General features: G+C 35.9%; 1 pseudogene; it reads right to left on the bottom strand.

Annotated features, from left to right (window-relative positions):
- Positions 1–3,942: 3,942 nt before the first annotated feature.
- Positions 3,943–13,827, bottom strand: part of LOC149551706 (uncharacterized) — a 40,532-nt pseudogene continuing 30,647 nt past the window's right edge.

A 13,827-nucleotide genomic window follows, 5' to 3' on the forward strand; every position in this document is an offset into this window, starting at 1 on the left:
CAGTTACTATCCATCAGCGTAATATCCTTCACCACTTCTTCCTGTGACCGAACTAAAGCCTCTGACCGGTTGCACACTTGTTTCTCGAATTCCTCATTAAGGTTCCTAGTAACATCTCTCATTGTATCAGTCAACGCTTTGTGAGAAGGTTTGACAAAATGAAATCCAGTTGATTTATTCACCTTAGCTGGGTCAGACAGCCTGTTAATCATACGGTGGTGCTTAACCAACAGTTCAGACATGTTATGTCTGATTTTTCTGAGCTCATCCTGAATGTCTGAATAGTCCTCCTTTCCACAATTTCGACTCTGAATACTATATCTATTACTTGTCCAAGATTGTGTCCTCGAAGACTTTGTGATGTACCTGTACATCTTGGTTGAAATAGAGTGCTGATCACTCTTGTAATTTGGTTCTCACCCCACAGGATGGCAAGAAAACCGCTCTGATACCACTGAAATATCCCCGACAGGATTATTGCTTCTTAGACACCAAAATACTAAAACTTCAATGATTAGGCATTTCGTCAAACAGTTAGCACCCAAGGTTGTTTAATGAACTAGTTACAAACTGATGTCAAGTTCTATTCTTGTAATCAGAGTTGTACTAATACACTATGAGATTTGTCATGAATGGAGTAATTCCTCACATAATTCACCAAGACATTTCAAATGCAAAATATAATCATACCCTCAATGTTCAGGGAGAAATTCCTATTACAATCAAATATTTCATTGCTTAACCATGATTCAATAATGGACCTGGACCGTAGCATCATTGTACCTTGCTCCAGAATTTAGCAATGGTTGACATTCCTCAAGCTGCGTTGTCAACTCATTTACCTTATTGCAATATCATTTGAAAACTCATAGCCAGTATTGTTTGTAGTATTACATGATACCATGTCACATCAACCTCTAAGCTTATTCCCAGTCAAGAACAACATATCTGAATGTTGATCTCGAACTCCTCCTTCCACTGCATCTGCCAAGTTCTCAATCAGATGAAGTAGGAGTTGATTCAAACCTGAACATGTGATAGCTCTCAACTTCTTATCTCTGTCTCACGCATTTACCAATATGGGGATCACGGGTTTCTGAGGTTTACCAGTCTCGATTTCGTCCTTCTTCTATTATACTGGTCATAATTTTGATTCAGATGAAAATTGCGATGTTCCCTGAGTAATGCCCATTCTAAGTTCGCTACTGGCAGGGGCAAATGTAGATGGAGTCATCCGTCCTTAATGTTGTCTCTGCAACTAATCTGCATGCGACTTCTTATTAATCAACTCGCTGTGATTGATGGTCTTCAATCCGAGTTTGACGCAAATGAGTTTTTCCTGTGGTGTGTGCTGTATCAACTTCGCGATCTGCCCTTGCATGTTTGCCAAATCTAAGCTGGCAAGGATTCCAAAGAAACCATGAGTCCTTCAAACCGTATATCCCTCTACCGGGACTAGCCTTGATTCCAATTTACTATAACTCTGAATCATTCACTCAAGTTCACTTGCGTGTGCTTATTATGTCTTCTGCAAAATACACCTTCTTGTCCTGTTGTTCCACTTCAAAGCTTGCACAATACTAGTTACCGTCGATGATGTGTCAATTGATGATAGAATATTAAGATCTGCTGTAGGATGTTCGGCTAGGGAGTTTGCTAGAGGGTCTTAGGAATTCGCAAGAGATGAAAGATTATATCAGCTCCCACCTGTTGTAGGATTTGCTCGCGGTAGCTAAACTTGCATATAATTCAGACCCTAGTGGTTCCAGCTGGCTCCTATGATCTTGCTCCAAGGATGATGCGTCCCAATTATTACTGTTGATGGAAATATATACACTTCCAGCCGTCGCTAATAAGGATGGATCCTCTTCCTCAATCTTGGCTGACAAAGAACAAAGGCGATTCTATACTGTAGCTATCTCTATCCTACAAATAATTCACACAATGTTCCTCCAACGTTGGCCCTTGGCCACAGATTTTGCCCCGATGAAATGACTGTAACGTCACCTCCAATCTGCAATAATTCAGATGATATTTCACACCCTCAAAATTGCGCACCTATTGAGAGTTATCGTTCTCAATGGCCAACTGTGACAATTGCGAAAACCCTAGGTTCCACAATGCACTTGTGATTGAATCACAATCTAAAACCAAAAGGAAGATAAACAACTGCTTGATTCGAATGGAGCCTCGGGGTGCCTATTTATTCTTTTCTCTCCATCTTCTCCAGAGACGTCTAGAACATTTTCGATCTTATCTCTTAAGTGACTTTATTAAATATTTTATGATCCAAGTCACTTTATTAAATTAATTAAATATAAAGTTATCTTTTAATATTTATTTATTTGATAACTTTATAAATAATTAACTTAATATCTTTTATTTATTTAATTAAAATAATTAATTAGTCGTCCTTATAAAATATGCATTATTTTGGACAACTAGATTAATTAAATTAATTAAATCGAATTGTCACCAAAAAAATGGGGACATGACACATGGACACAAAGGACCTAATTTTAATAGCCAATGAAATGAGATTAAGTTCAAGAAACACAACTATTCTGCTTCACATTTATTCACAACCACCTCAGGTCATCTTGGTAGATCAAACATATACAAAATCTATGTGTTTGCATAAACCGTAATAGACTATGTGATATTATTGATAATTGTAAAACCATCAATAGATTACAAATATATTTTTTCAACACATACCAATACAATACATGCTCGACACTTAGATTTCTGAAAAATTTTATCCAGAGAAAATCTAACATAGCGTTGACTCACATACATAGCAGCACTAACATCAAATCCACTGCCAATCTTTCCTTGGGCTATGCAGTGAGTTGTTTGAGACACAACATGTACCAAATCAAAATCAGCATCTATTGTCTTCTCTAAATAGTTTCCACAAGACTTTGTAGGGAGACTAACAACCCCAGGTAATGAAAGATGCCTACAACCATAGCTATTTTCATAGCAGCTGATGAACCTAGCCCAGTTTTTGCAAGTTCTGGTGAACATGCAACTTTAGATGAGGAATGTAAATTTTCTATATCACTCATGTTGACATTTTTTTTGAAAAGGGAGGAAGCAAAGATAGTGTCTTTGAAGATAAGGGTAACCCACGAGTATCAATCTGTAAAATACACTAGAGAATGATATTACCAACTATACACATTTTTCATACAAAAAATAAGTGCACTGACAAACTAATTGCAAGAATTTTTGTGTTTCTGTTATCAATAAATAACAAATTCCCAATAGACCCAATGTGTTAAAAGCATAATTGCAAGGAAACAGGTACAAACTCCTATTTTTCAAGACCTAATATGAATATTGCTGGAGTCCGGACACATAAGTCATATAATCTATAACATTCTCATTTTTCAATCACATAAAAGCATGATGCTATGAATTTGTGTTTCACATTTTGCACTTTTCAGGTTCTAACATTTTGGATCATGAAATTTCTCCTTCATAGGTTCCTGAGAGAAGTTTTGATACAGTTACAAAAACATTCTCTTTAATATGAGGAATACTGCATCTGACAGATTGGGACTAGTTGCAATAAGAGCATATAACACCTACAATTGCTTGTAGGAAAACCTAGTACACAATATTCATAACACCTACAATTGCTTGTAGGAAAACCTAGTACACAATATGGCAAGGCTTTGAATAGCTCATTTTGTATTATCTACGGTCTATAGCTTTATATGTGTATATTCTGTAGGATGCGACCGTTACATTTCTATGTGAACAAGTCTACCTTCTATACAGTTAACATTAATATAATTCATAAGTATTTTGAAATAGGGACACTTTTTAACAAACTGTGACAAGAAAACTTACTACAAAATATTCTATTACAATTCATACAATTACTATTCTTTGTCTGCCTACATCAATTGCAACCAGCCACATCATTAGAAGCTAGTCAATCCATGAGGCTCCCGCCACTTTGGCCATGAATGCCCATTTATCGGCATTCTCATCAATCTACAAAAGAACCAGAATTTGATGCAATCATTTTGAAAAATCACATGTATAGATTAAAGGTATCTTATAGATTATTTAGATTACATTTAGATTACAGAATTATACTATTTGAACTCTTCTCTCAATTTGGTGAAATTCAGTTGATAAGTCGAAGTGCAAATAGAGTGGAAAGAAAAGAACACATACCACTTTTTGGGTCGGCCTCCCTCCCCCATGACTGGCTTTCGTATCAATTCGACCAATAATTGGATTGGTTTGTGGGCTATGTGCCACACTATTGCATAAAATATGTTGCAGTGTCTGTAAGCACTCAATAGAGATTTCTCAGATTAACATATAGCTATAGACAATCTCCAAACAAAATGAATTACTCTTTTTACCAAGAAGGTAAAACAGATTTAAAGAAGTTCAAATCCTAGTGTATTGCCCAATTTATGCATCTTCAATAGGAGGAAAACCCATGAATTGGCTTGAAAAACTAAAAATACAAAAAACATGCGTGCTAGCATATTCTAATTTGCAATACTAACAATAATTTTTAACCAGGAATGCACAATCAAATTTACATGCGCGTTTTTGCATGTTTTTACAGATATGATTGTTTCTTTTTTAAACCAAGAGTGCAAAAGCAGGCTTGTAGGCATATTAGTTAATAACTACGATTTGATGAAATGCTGAGGTGTTCCTCCTTCCTTGACGTTTTATCTGTGCAACTAGAACCTCAATATTATTTTACCTTAAAAAATCCACTCCCATTTGTAACATCAATATTTTGTGGTACTAATTTGTGCAAGAAAAGAAAGAAAAAAATTAAACAATAACTGCAAGCCAAACTGGTGTAAAAGCTTTGGGAGTCAAAATATTGGATCTGAAGTACATACTGCAAGAAACTTCAAAGAATGAAGCAGCACAACTCGATCATCATGATCAGCTATCAATAACATCGTAGAGGGACATTGAATACCATGTCCCACAAGCTCTTCCCATGGCCTCTTTACATTATGCAACGGCGAGTATCTACAGTTGCAGGTCATTTGTGGAAGGGAAAGTTACCAGATTAGTATAATTTTAAAAAAATTTAACTAGTAATCGCTATAGATGCTTGAATTTTGTTCTTACTTAATAAGCCAATGAAATTCTTCTTCCTTGTCTAAACATCCAAAATCTGTAGTCCATGCATGTCCTGTAGAATTATGAATGCTGGTTAAATTCCTTAGCAACAGCCAAAAGCAGATGACATAACTAAGAAGGTGCAATATAGGCATACTAATTGCTTTGTGGTATATCCCAATGTAAATCTTATTTAAACTACATTTATGGAATGTTTATCATTCAAGACATACCAATAGTAAATTTATGGAAGCGTAACATGTCCATAACCCCAACATGTGCCAGAACACAACCAAATAAGTCAGGCCTCTATTTTTGGGAAAATAAGAGAGAATATCAAGCTTTCAGTCCCACATCATTTGTTTCAAAAACAAGAAATGACAAAAAAAATATATTGAGGATAATGTGAGGAACATTAAACTGGTCCGAACATACCTAATTCATGCAAGCAGCAATGAGGAGTCCTCCATTACTGCCTCCCTCAATACACAACTTCTTAGGTTGTGTATAACCCTCTGATACAAGGAATTCAGTAGCTGTAATGAAGTCATCAAAACAATTTTGTTTATTTGCAAGAGTGCCCGCTTGATGCCATTCTTCTCCATATTCACCACCCCCACGAATGTTTGCAAGAGAAAATAGTGCTCCTAAATGCCTCAAAGGGGCAATACAAATAGCACTAAAGTATAGAGTTATGCTGATGTTAAAGCCCCCATAACCATATAGCACTGTCGGATGAGAACCATCAAGAATGGTATTTTTCTTGCATACAATAAACATTGGTATTTGGGTTCCATCTTTGCTGGGAACAAAGACCTAGTATTTAATTTAAAGCAAATTAGAAGCGAATAAAATGCATAAGGTAAATATTAAAAAAATTGATTTCAGTGCATTCTTCCCCTTAATTAAGGATTCCATAGTGATATAATGGAACAATTTGGTACTAACTCTTAAAGGGAAAAAGAAAAGTTTGTTGTATGACTGTTACATCATTACTATTTTTAGTCTTCTCTCCCACTAAATGCTGTGAAGCAACTTGCTAGTTTTAGTCTTTGTTTGAGTTTGTGATATTGCTGCAATTTTTGAGTCAAACTCGTTGACTCATATTTCAAGATAGTGGTTTACACAGACCCATCTTTCATGACAATGAATAGAACATTTAGCACTCAATTGCATCTAACACTTAAATAGCAAAAGAAAAGTTCATTAGGTGACTATTCAATCATTACTATTTTTAGTTTTTTGCTCTAGTGTATGCTTTGATTGGTCTTCATACTTAACGATTGTCAAGTAATTTGCTATTTTTTAGTCTTTGCTTGAGTTTGTCATATTGCTGAGGATGATGATTTTTTGCATTGTTTTCATCATGCTCTTCTTGAGGTTGATGTAGAACAAGGAGCCCTTATTTGTCAAGAAACTGGGAGGAGATTTCTAGTCACCAAGAGTATTCCAAACATGTTGCTCAATGAAGACAAGGTGTAAATTTTGTGTATAAAACAAGTGAGGTTAAAAATAGTGCAAAGATTGACATAATTTCAATTAGGGAATGGCTCACGAATGATGGTGTTGCAAAATAAACATCCATGTACACAACTCTATCACTATCTTAGAAGATTTTTGGATGAATTTATTGGATTGACTAGGAAGGAATGATCCTAAAATTTATTATAGGGAGCGAGCCCAATTGAAATATAATTGATCCATAGAAGACTATATGACTGTTAGGAGTCACAGTACAAGATGTTTCGGGAAGAAGAAGCATACTAATTCTCATCGAAGGGTTAGCTGAACCTCTCATGGGCTTAGCCTTTGATCCAATAACACTTTAGGATGTATTCAAAAAGTCCCTAGATCTGGAATCTTTAGAGACAAGGAACAAATTCATTTCTACAGTAACTCCTTTGAATCAATACAATGTTAATTTTAAAAGAAAGTGTAGAATCTAATGCTATAATAAAAGGTATGTGAATTTCATTGTTGTATTGAGAAGTGCATCTATTGTGCTTTGATTTCTAGGAGTTATGGGAACCCAGTTATTAAATTGATATTATATTAAGACTTCCTATGATGATGAGCCTAAGACAGAAGAGCTAGAGCTCATAAAGAAGAATAGGAACCTGAAATAGTGAGAGAAGCAACTAACTATAGCATCTTGGTTGTACTTTGAAGACCTCCCAAGGGACAAGTTCCATACTCTCTCAAAGTTTGCAGAGTCTTGCTGGGACAAGGCATCACTATTCTTATAGACAATGGGGCCACACATAGCTTTCTTTATTAAGGATTGATGTCTAAGAGGGGCCTTGCATATTTTGTAAGCCTACAATAATTATGTTTCACTACTACCCTCTTTTCAGAATATGGTGGTAGCTGTCAGTTTTTACATATATAAAATGTGTAACTTTGATTTTATAGATATTACTAACTTGGGGCATTGGGTTGGGGATGTCCTAAACATTTTATAAGTTAAGCTATAATAATTAGTGATATATTTCTCCCCATTCTCTTTCCTAATTTTGAAAATGATTTGAAATTTGAACGGCTTTATTATATATATAAAATAAACTGGTTACTGGAAAGTTGAAACATTTTTAGAAAGTCCTTTTTGTCATGGGTTGGCTTTTGGTGAAGTGGAGACTCTGGTAATTGACATAATTGTAGGCTTGGACCAGGGGATTTCTATTTCAGATTCATTATTTCTGTGAAGATGAAGCAATGTTTCCTTTAGTTAAAGTAATGGAGAGGGGATTTCATACTTGGGTTCTAAGTATGAATTATCAAGATGCATTATTTAGGATGTGGGTTATTATAGCTCTCCATTCTATTTTGAGTGACATTACTTTCATTTCTATATTTCAGTTCTAAAGGTTTGTTCTACATTTTGCAATCTAGACATTGAAAGTAATTCCAAAATAATCATCTGCCAATTGAGGAAGATTTAATAATAGAAATATATATATGCTTTGCCATCCAAATTCTGTGTATACAATTTCATTATCATTTTTTCCTAATAGAGGAGGCTGTTCTTAACAGTTTGACTTCCATTAGATCCTCCTCCTTGGTTGTCTCATATTTTTTATTTTGGGCAATCCTTAATCGCTTGCTTGGCTCTCCATTTTCTTTCCTCATAGACAGAGCAAAACTAAACAAGTGGAGTCTCATACATATCCAAATTGGAGAAGATTATAGTGTCAAGTTTTATTATAAATGTTTTTTTTTGTGATTTGACTTCCATACCCTTGAATCTTGATCTTAATGTTTTGTTTTAATTTGTATTTTGATTATGTAGGTGTAATGGGAGAGAATTGGGGTATGTATAATTTCTTTTGTTCCTCATAAAATTGAGCTTCAAATGAGGTTCAGGGGTGGACCCAAAATCCATTTGCATTGGATTTTCTATAAGGTTTACAGTTTTGGCAGGCTCAAATTGCATTTTGAATGGGTGTCATGGGTGGTGGTGGCATTGCTCTATTCTAGCATTACTTCAAAAATCCAGAGGTGAGTCATTTTATCCAATTAGATTGGATTTGCTGAAATTTTTTAACATTCTGGTTGATTGGAAAATTATTTTATTCTTTTAGTTGTCATCTTTTCTTAGTTTTCAATCTTATCCTTATTGGATATGGTTTGTTACTCTTGTTAATTGAGACTTTCACTCCTTTATTAATATTGAATCTCTAGGTAATCATTTTGTGTGTCATTACATTTTGCAATACCCCTGTCCCCAAGATGTGTTGGATATCCAAGCATTATATCAATCTTGGCCATGCATCCACATGGCATTTCAATTTAAGCCACTAAAATCTATATATTCAATGATATACTCCTCTATAATTAGTTTTTGAGAAAATAGATACTAACAATATAATTATGCTACTGGATTTATCTTTTTATGAAATACATAAATTCTAAAATATTTGAACTTAGGAAATTTGACATATCTATCTATGAAGTCTTCAAAGATAACTGAAAAATATTGTGACTTTATCTTTGATGCCTTCAAAGATCACACAAAGTGATTTTTTTTTTTTAAGCCCTCAAAGATTACTGAAAATATTGTAAATTAATCTATGAATCCTTCAAAGATCAGTAAAAAATAATTGTAAATTTTGATCTATGAAGCCTGCAAACATGACCAGGATCTCAATGCCAAAGAACAATGTGGCTACAACACAAATCATCTACTATAAAAAAAAAAACATGTTAACAAGGTTATAGCAGTATATCAGTTTATATTAAGTGTTCCAATATCTATCTTCATAAGTCACACAATATGATCATATCCCCCTTATTTAATTAATTTTCTATATCCATTAGGAATGCTTTTCAAATTTTTATGTGCATTGATGAATTTTTGTGTGCATTGACTCTTTTCTAACAAAATGAATATGTTAAGAAATTTTTTCTAATAGTGCCTTATCAACCATGAACATGGTTGTGAGGTAATGTTTTTGGTGTCCAACCTCAACAAAAATTGGTTCCATAGAATAAGAGCATAGCATAGTTTCATAAGCTATGTCAGCTTCTTCCCCTACATGCTCCAAAAGGCTTGAAAATTATATTTGGAAAATAAATGTTGATGATAGTCCTCGTTAATTATAATCCACCTTTTCCTATTCTATTTAGAATAATATTTACTTTGTTAAATCTAATATATTACTATATCAAATAAGATTTGGGGACATTACATTGTGACAAAGGAGTGAATCTATGTAAGCAAACAACTAGAACTACACTAGCAACCAAAGTAGGTCATTGAGTTACAAGCTCAATCAAAATCACAATCATGAGAAATAGCTCATGGATAGATGAATGAAAGGGGGTATATTTTTTGGATGATAATAGCTCGTAGAGACTACAAATCAAACTTGACAGTCCATCAAGCTTGAGGTCCCTTCTAACATGTAATGCCCCGCCCGGAGATCCTTGGAAACAAGGATTAAAATCAAGCCAAGATTTTTTTTTTTTTTTACAAGTATGAATGCACATGACAACATCATACAAGGATCACAACGATCGCAACGGAAGACTTCGCCACAATCCCAGCAACCAACGAATCTCCAAACGCCACTACCCAACTGACACACACAAACAAAGCCAACAACAACAACGCACTTGATGAGGGCACAAGAAACAACCACTCATCAACAAAACACCAAGCTGGGGTAAAATACAGAAACCAAAAATTTGGCTAAGCCTAAAATCTCGAAGCCCTGAAAATTGGCTAAGTCTAGATTTCTGAAGCCCTGAAATTTCCTAGAATCCATAACTTATCTCTGAGAGGTCTAAAACCTATCTCAAACAATTTGTAGCATATATTAAAATATATCTTAAGTATAAGGATTTATGTTTCCTTATACTTAAACGATATATTTTAAACCCCTAGGAAATTTTTTTTGAACTAGGAAGGTGTAAAAACCAAAAGGGTGTCCAAAACCAACTTCCAAACATTCATCCGACAAGCCTAGATAGCCCCTGTTTCTCGAGCGAGAAAGAAAATTAGTCTCGAGTTTCACGCGAGATCTTACACCACTTTGCGCGAGAAAGTGCGCACTTCACGTGAGGACTACTGAGCTCCACGCAAGGATTCACATTCTCGCACGAGGATTCCTATGCGCCACGTGAAGATTTACATTCTCGTGCGGGAAGTGTACTCTTTTGCGCGAGGAAGAAACAGTCTCGTGAGAGGAAGAAACAATCTCGCACAAGCAAAATAAATCACACGCGAGGAAACAAATCAACACGACACAAAACACAAACAAAAAGCTAAATAAACAAGGAAACCTCCACACCGGGGAGTACCGGATCCACGTAAATCGAGGAATGAACACTCCAGAGCACTAACAGCAAGGAAAGAGGAACATCTAACCATCCAAAACATAAAAGAAAAGCACATACTGAAATAAACATCGCAATGAACAAAATACATTTTAGAACTAAACAGCCAAATAAGTGTGCGGTTCCTCCCAACCGTCAATAGCATCATAAGACCATCGTGGGTCCTAGCCATCCCCCGCGCATAACATCCCAAGCCACCGACCAGATCGTCAGTACTGTCATAATAGGGATGTCACTACTAAAATATGCAACAATATAAGCATAAGGAAATCTAACATGCTAGTAGTAAAGCATAAGATAATCCTATAGTAGATAACATCTCCTATTACATGCTAAATAGCAATAAGCAACAGATGTACTACTAAATCAAATAACATCATCTAATCATATGCTAACCATCATGATAAGGGAATGCATCAAATAACCTAACATCATCTAAACATGATATCCAAGCATTCCAATGAAAGCATAAATCACAAGAAAGCATACTCTAGAACCCAAAGTACCAAATGAAAACATCTAGCAACAGTCGCACTAGGATAAGAGACCATCTCTGTACACTAGTCCCTAGAAGTGGTGAAGGTAGTTACGCCTCCCACCCACGTGGAACCCGTAGGTCCACACCCACCGTGCTGATGGAGATAATGATCCAACCACAAACACACAAAAATCACAACATCCATGGCTAACACTCACGCTAGATAGTATGATGGTTGCAACCAAGAACCTAAGACAATGCAAGGAGTACAGGTCCTGGTCAGACACTCAATAGGCTACTATGTAGGGACTAACATCATGGAGAGTCGCTTAGCATCAAAAAGCCCAAGCTAGGACTTGCGCAAATTCAACATCCCTCAACGGAAAGGCTCTTGCACCCCAAACCTTTTTATTATCTTAAGTTTTATTACCAGTCACACAATTTTATTTAATTTTCACTTAATTAAAGCTTCCTTCACCAATCCTCTAGGCACAATGATCACCAGGCTGCGAGGTAGAAGCCCCCTCCATATGCTACCCTACCCTACCCATGCTCATCCTATGACAAGTGCCCGTGGGCATGCATACTCCCATCCCAACCCCAATGATCATAACTTTCGGCAAATCCACAAAAGATCGGGCCTTGCAAGTCACCCAACAAATGTACATGCACGTCCTCGTGTGTGGCGCACCACCATCATGAAGATCATAACACAAGGATAGGAATGAGAACACAATGCAAAGAAAACACCCAACTGAAAGCAACACGAGAAGGACGGATTCTACACGAATCCCAAAGCTAATAAAACCATACATCATTAAATCACTCAATCGGCCTCAATCTGAGAGTATGGATTCTACACGAATCCCAATGATGCAACAAGACCAAACATCATGAACTCACTCAACCGGCGTCAATCCAAGAGTATGGATTCTACACGAATCCTAGTGTTCACGAACAAAAGCAAAGGTCTAAAGAAAACCATAACAGGTATAAAATCACTCAACTGAACACAACGTCGGGAGTACGAATGCAACACGCATCCCAATGCAACATAAAAGTGCAGAAGTGGTCTGACTAATACCCAAACGGATCATCCAAGTCCACGACCCACAATGTGCCAAGAAAACTTGAGAAAATAGGGCAGCACACAAAACGTGGTAAAAACCCTAAATTTTTTGAAAACTTCAAAATTAAAACCCATTTGGCCTTTGGGTTCAAAAACCCCAAAAATCCAAAAATAAATGAAATCAGACACTGTATGCAAAAATGGCCAGCATAACAGCGTAAAATCCCAAACCCTCATCCCAAAAAATAGGGAAATGTTCATACCCGCCCAACCGGGTAGAACTAACATATAGAAACAGAGGGGAACACTAGTTCTCAGCCTCCAAACAAACAGCTACCAAAAATAGAAGCAGAAATAGAGCAGAAACAATAAAACAGGAAAGCCCTACCTCACAGCCAAAAGGGCAAAACGGGAATCTGAACTATAAAATAAATATCTCGCAGAAATAGCTGAAAATCGCGACAATCCAAGGTTTCCCCGAGCTAGATCCAACGAGCCCAACTTCGTGACAATCCCATGCCCGTAGCTCCCACAACGAACAAAACAGTAAATCCTCATGAAGAGGATTTTGGGTTTTACTCTCCAACTTTCCAATTTGAAAGTGAGAAGTGAGGAATTAAATTCCTCATTGGATACTTATTCACTTTTCGGGTGAATAATCGATTAGGGCATTTAACCAGCCAATCTAGTTAAACCCCGAATCAGCCCAAATGAAAATAGGCTATTCCTATAATTAGGAATTCATCTATGGCAAAGCTGCCAGAAATTAAAATAAATCAAATAAAAACCCCGAAAACCCCAAAACACAAAAATCACCTTAAACAACTTTCACGACAATGTGAACCTCTAAATGCACAAACACGCTTACTGGTCTAATCACATAATGCAAATGAGTTCAGATTTAATAATCACCGAAAGGTTTAAATTAAACATTTAATTAAGGATACGTCGACCATACAAAGGCGACATTGGCAAAATATGAACGGTAGAATCACTAACTCCATGTGCCACTGCCAGGGATATAATCTTGCACACTAAACAACATGATCAAGTGCAATTGCATATAATAACATAGCTGAAGCAATAATGCATTAAATCACCTAATTTAACCATTTATTTAATTATATTAAAATAATCTATTTACATCACTCACGTTCGCATAAAGCATAACAACTCAAGAATGAAGTAAATAACCATAGCATTAAATCCATCACATAACATAATCATTGGTATGTCCAAATACCAGATCACCAGATATCATCATAAAATACACTATCATCTTAAAATGGCATCATCTTGCAACATGATTAACTGAACGGCATAGAAG

Source organism: Cupressus sempervirens, chromosome 6 (assembly GCF_028749045.1).
Source record: "Cupressus sempervirens isolate cs-2001-9-10 chromosome 6, ASM2874904v1, whole genome shotgun sequence".
Lineage (NCBI taxonomy): Eukaryota > Viridiplantae > Streptophyta > Pinopsida > Cupressales > Cupressaceae > Cupressus > Cupressus sempervirens.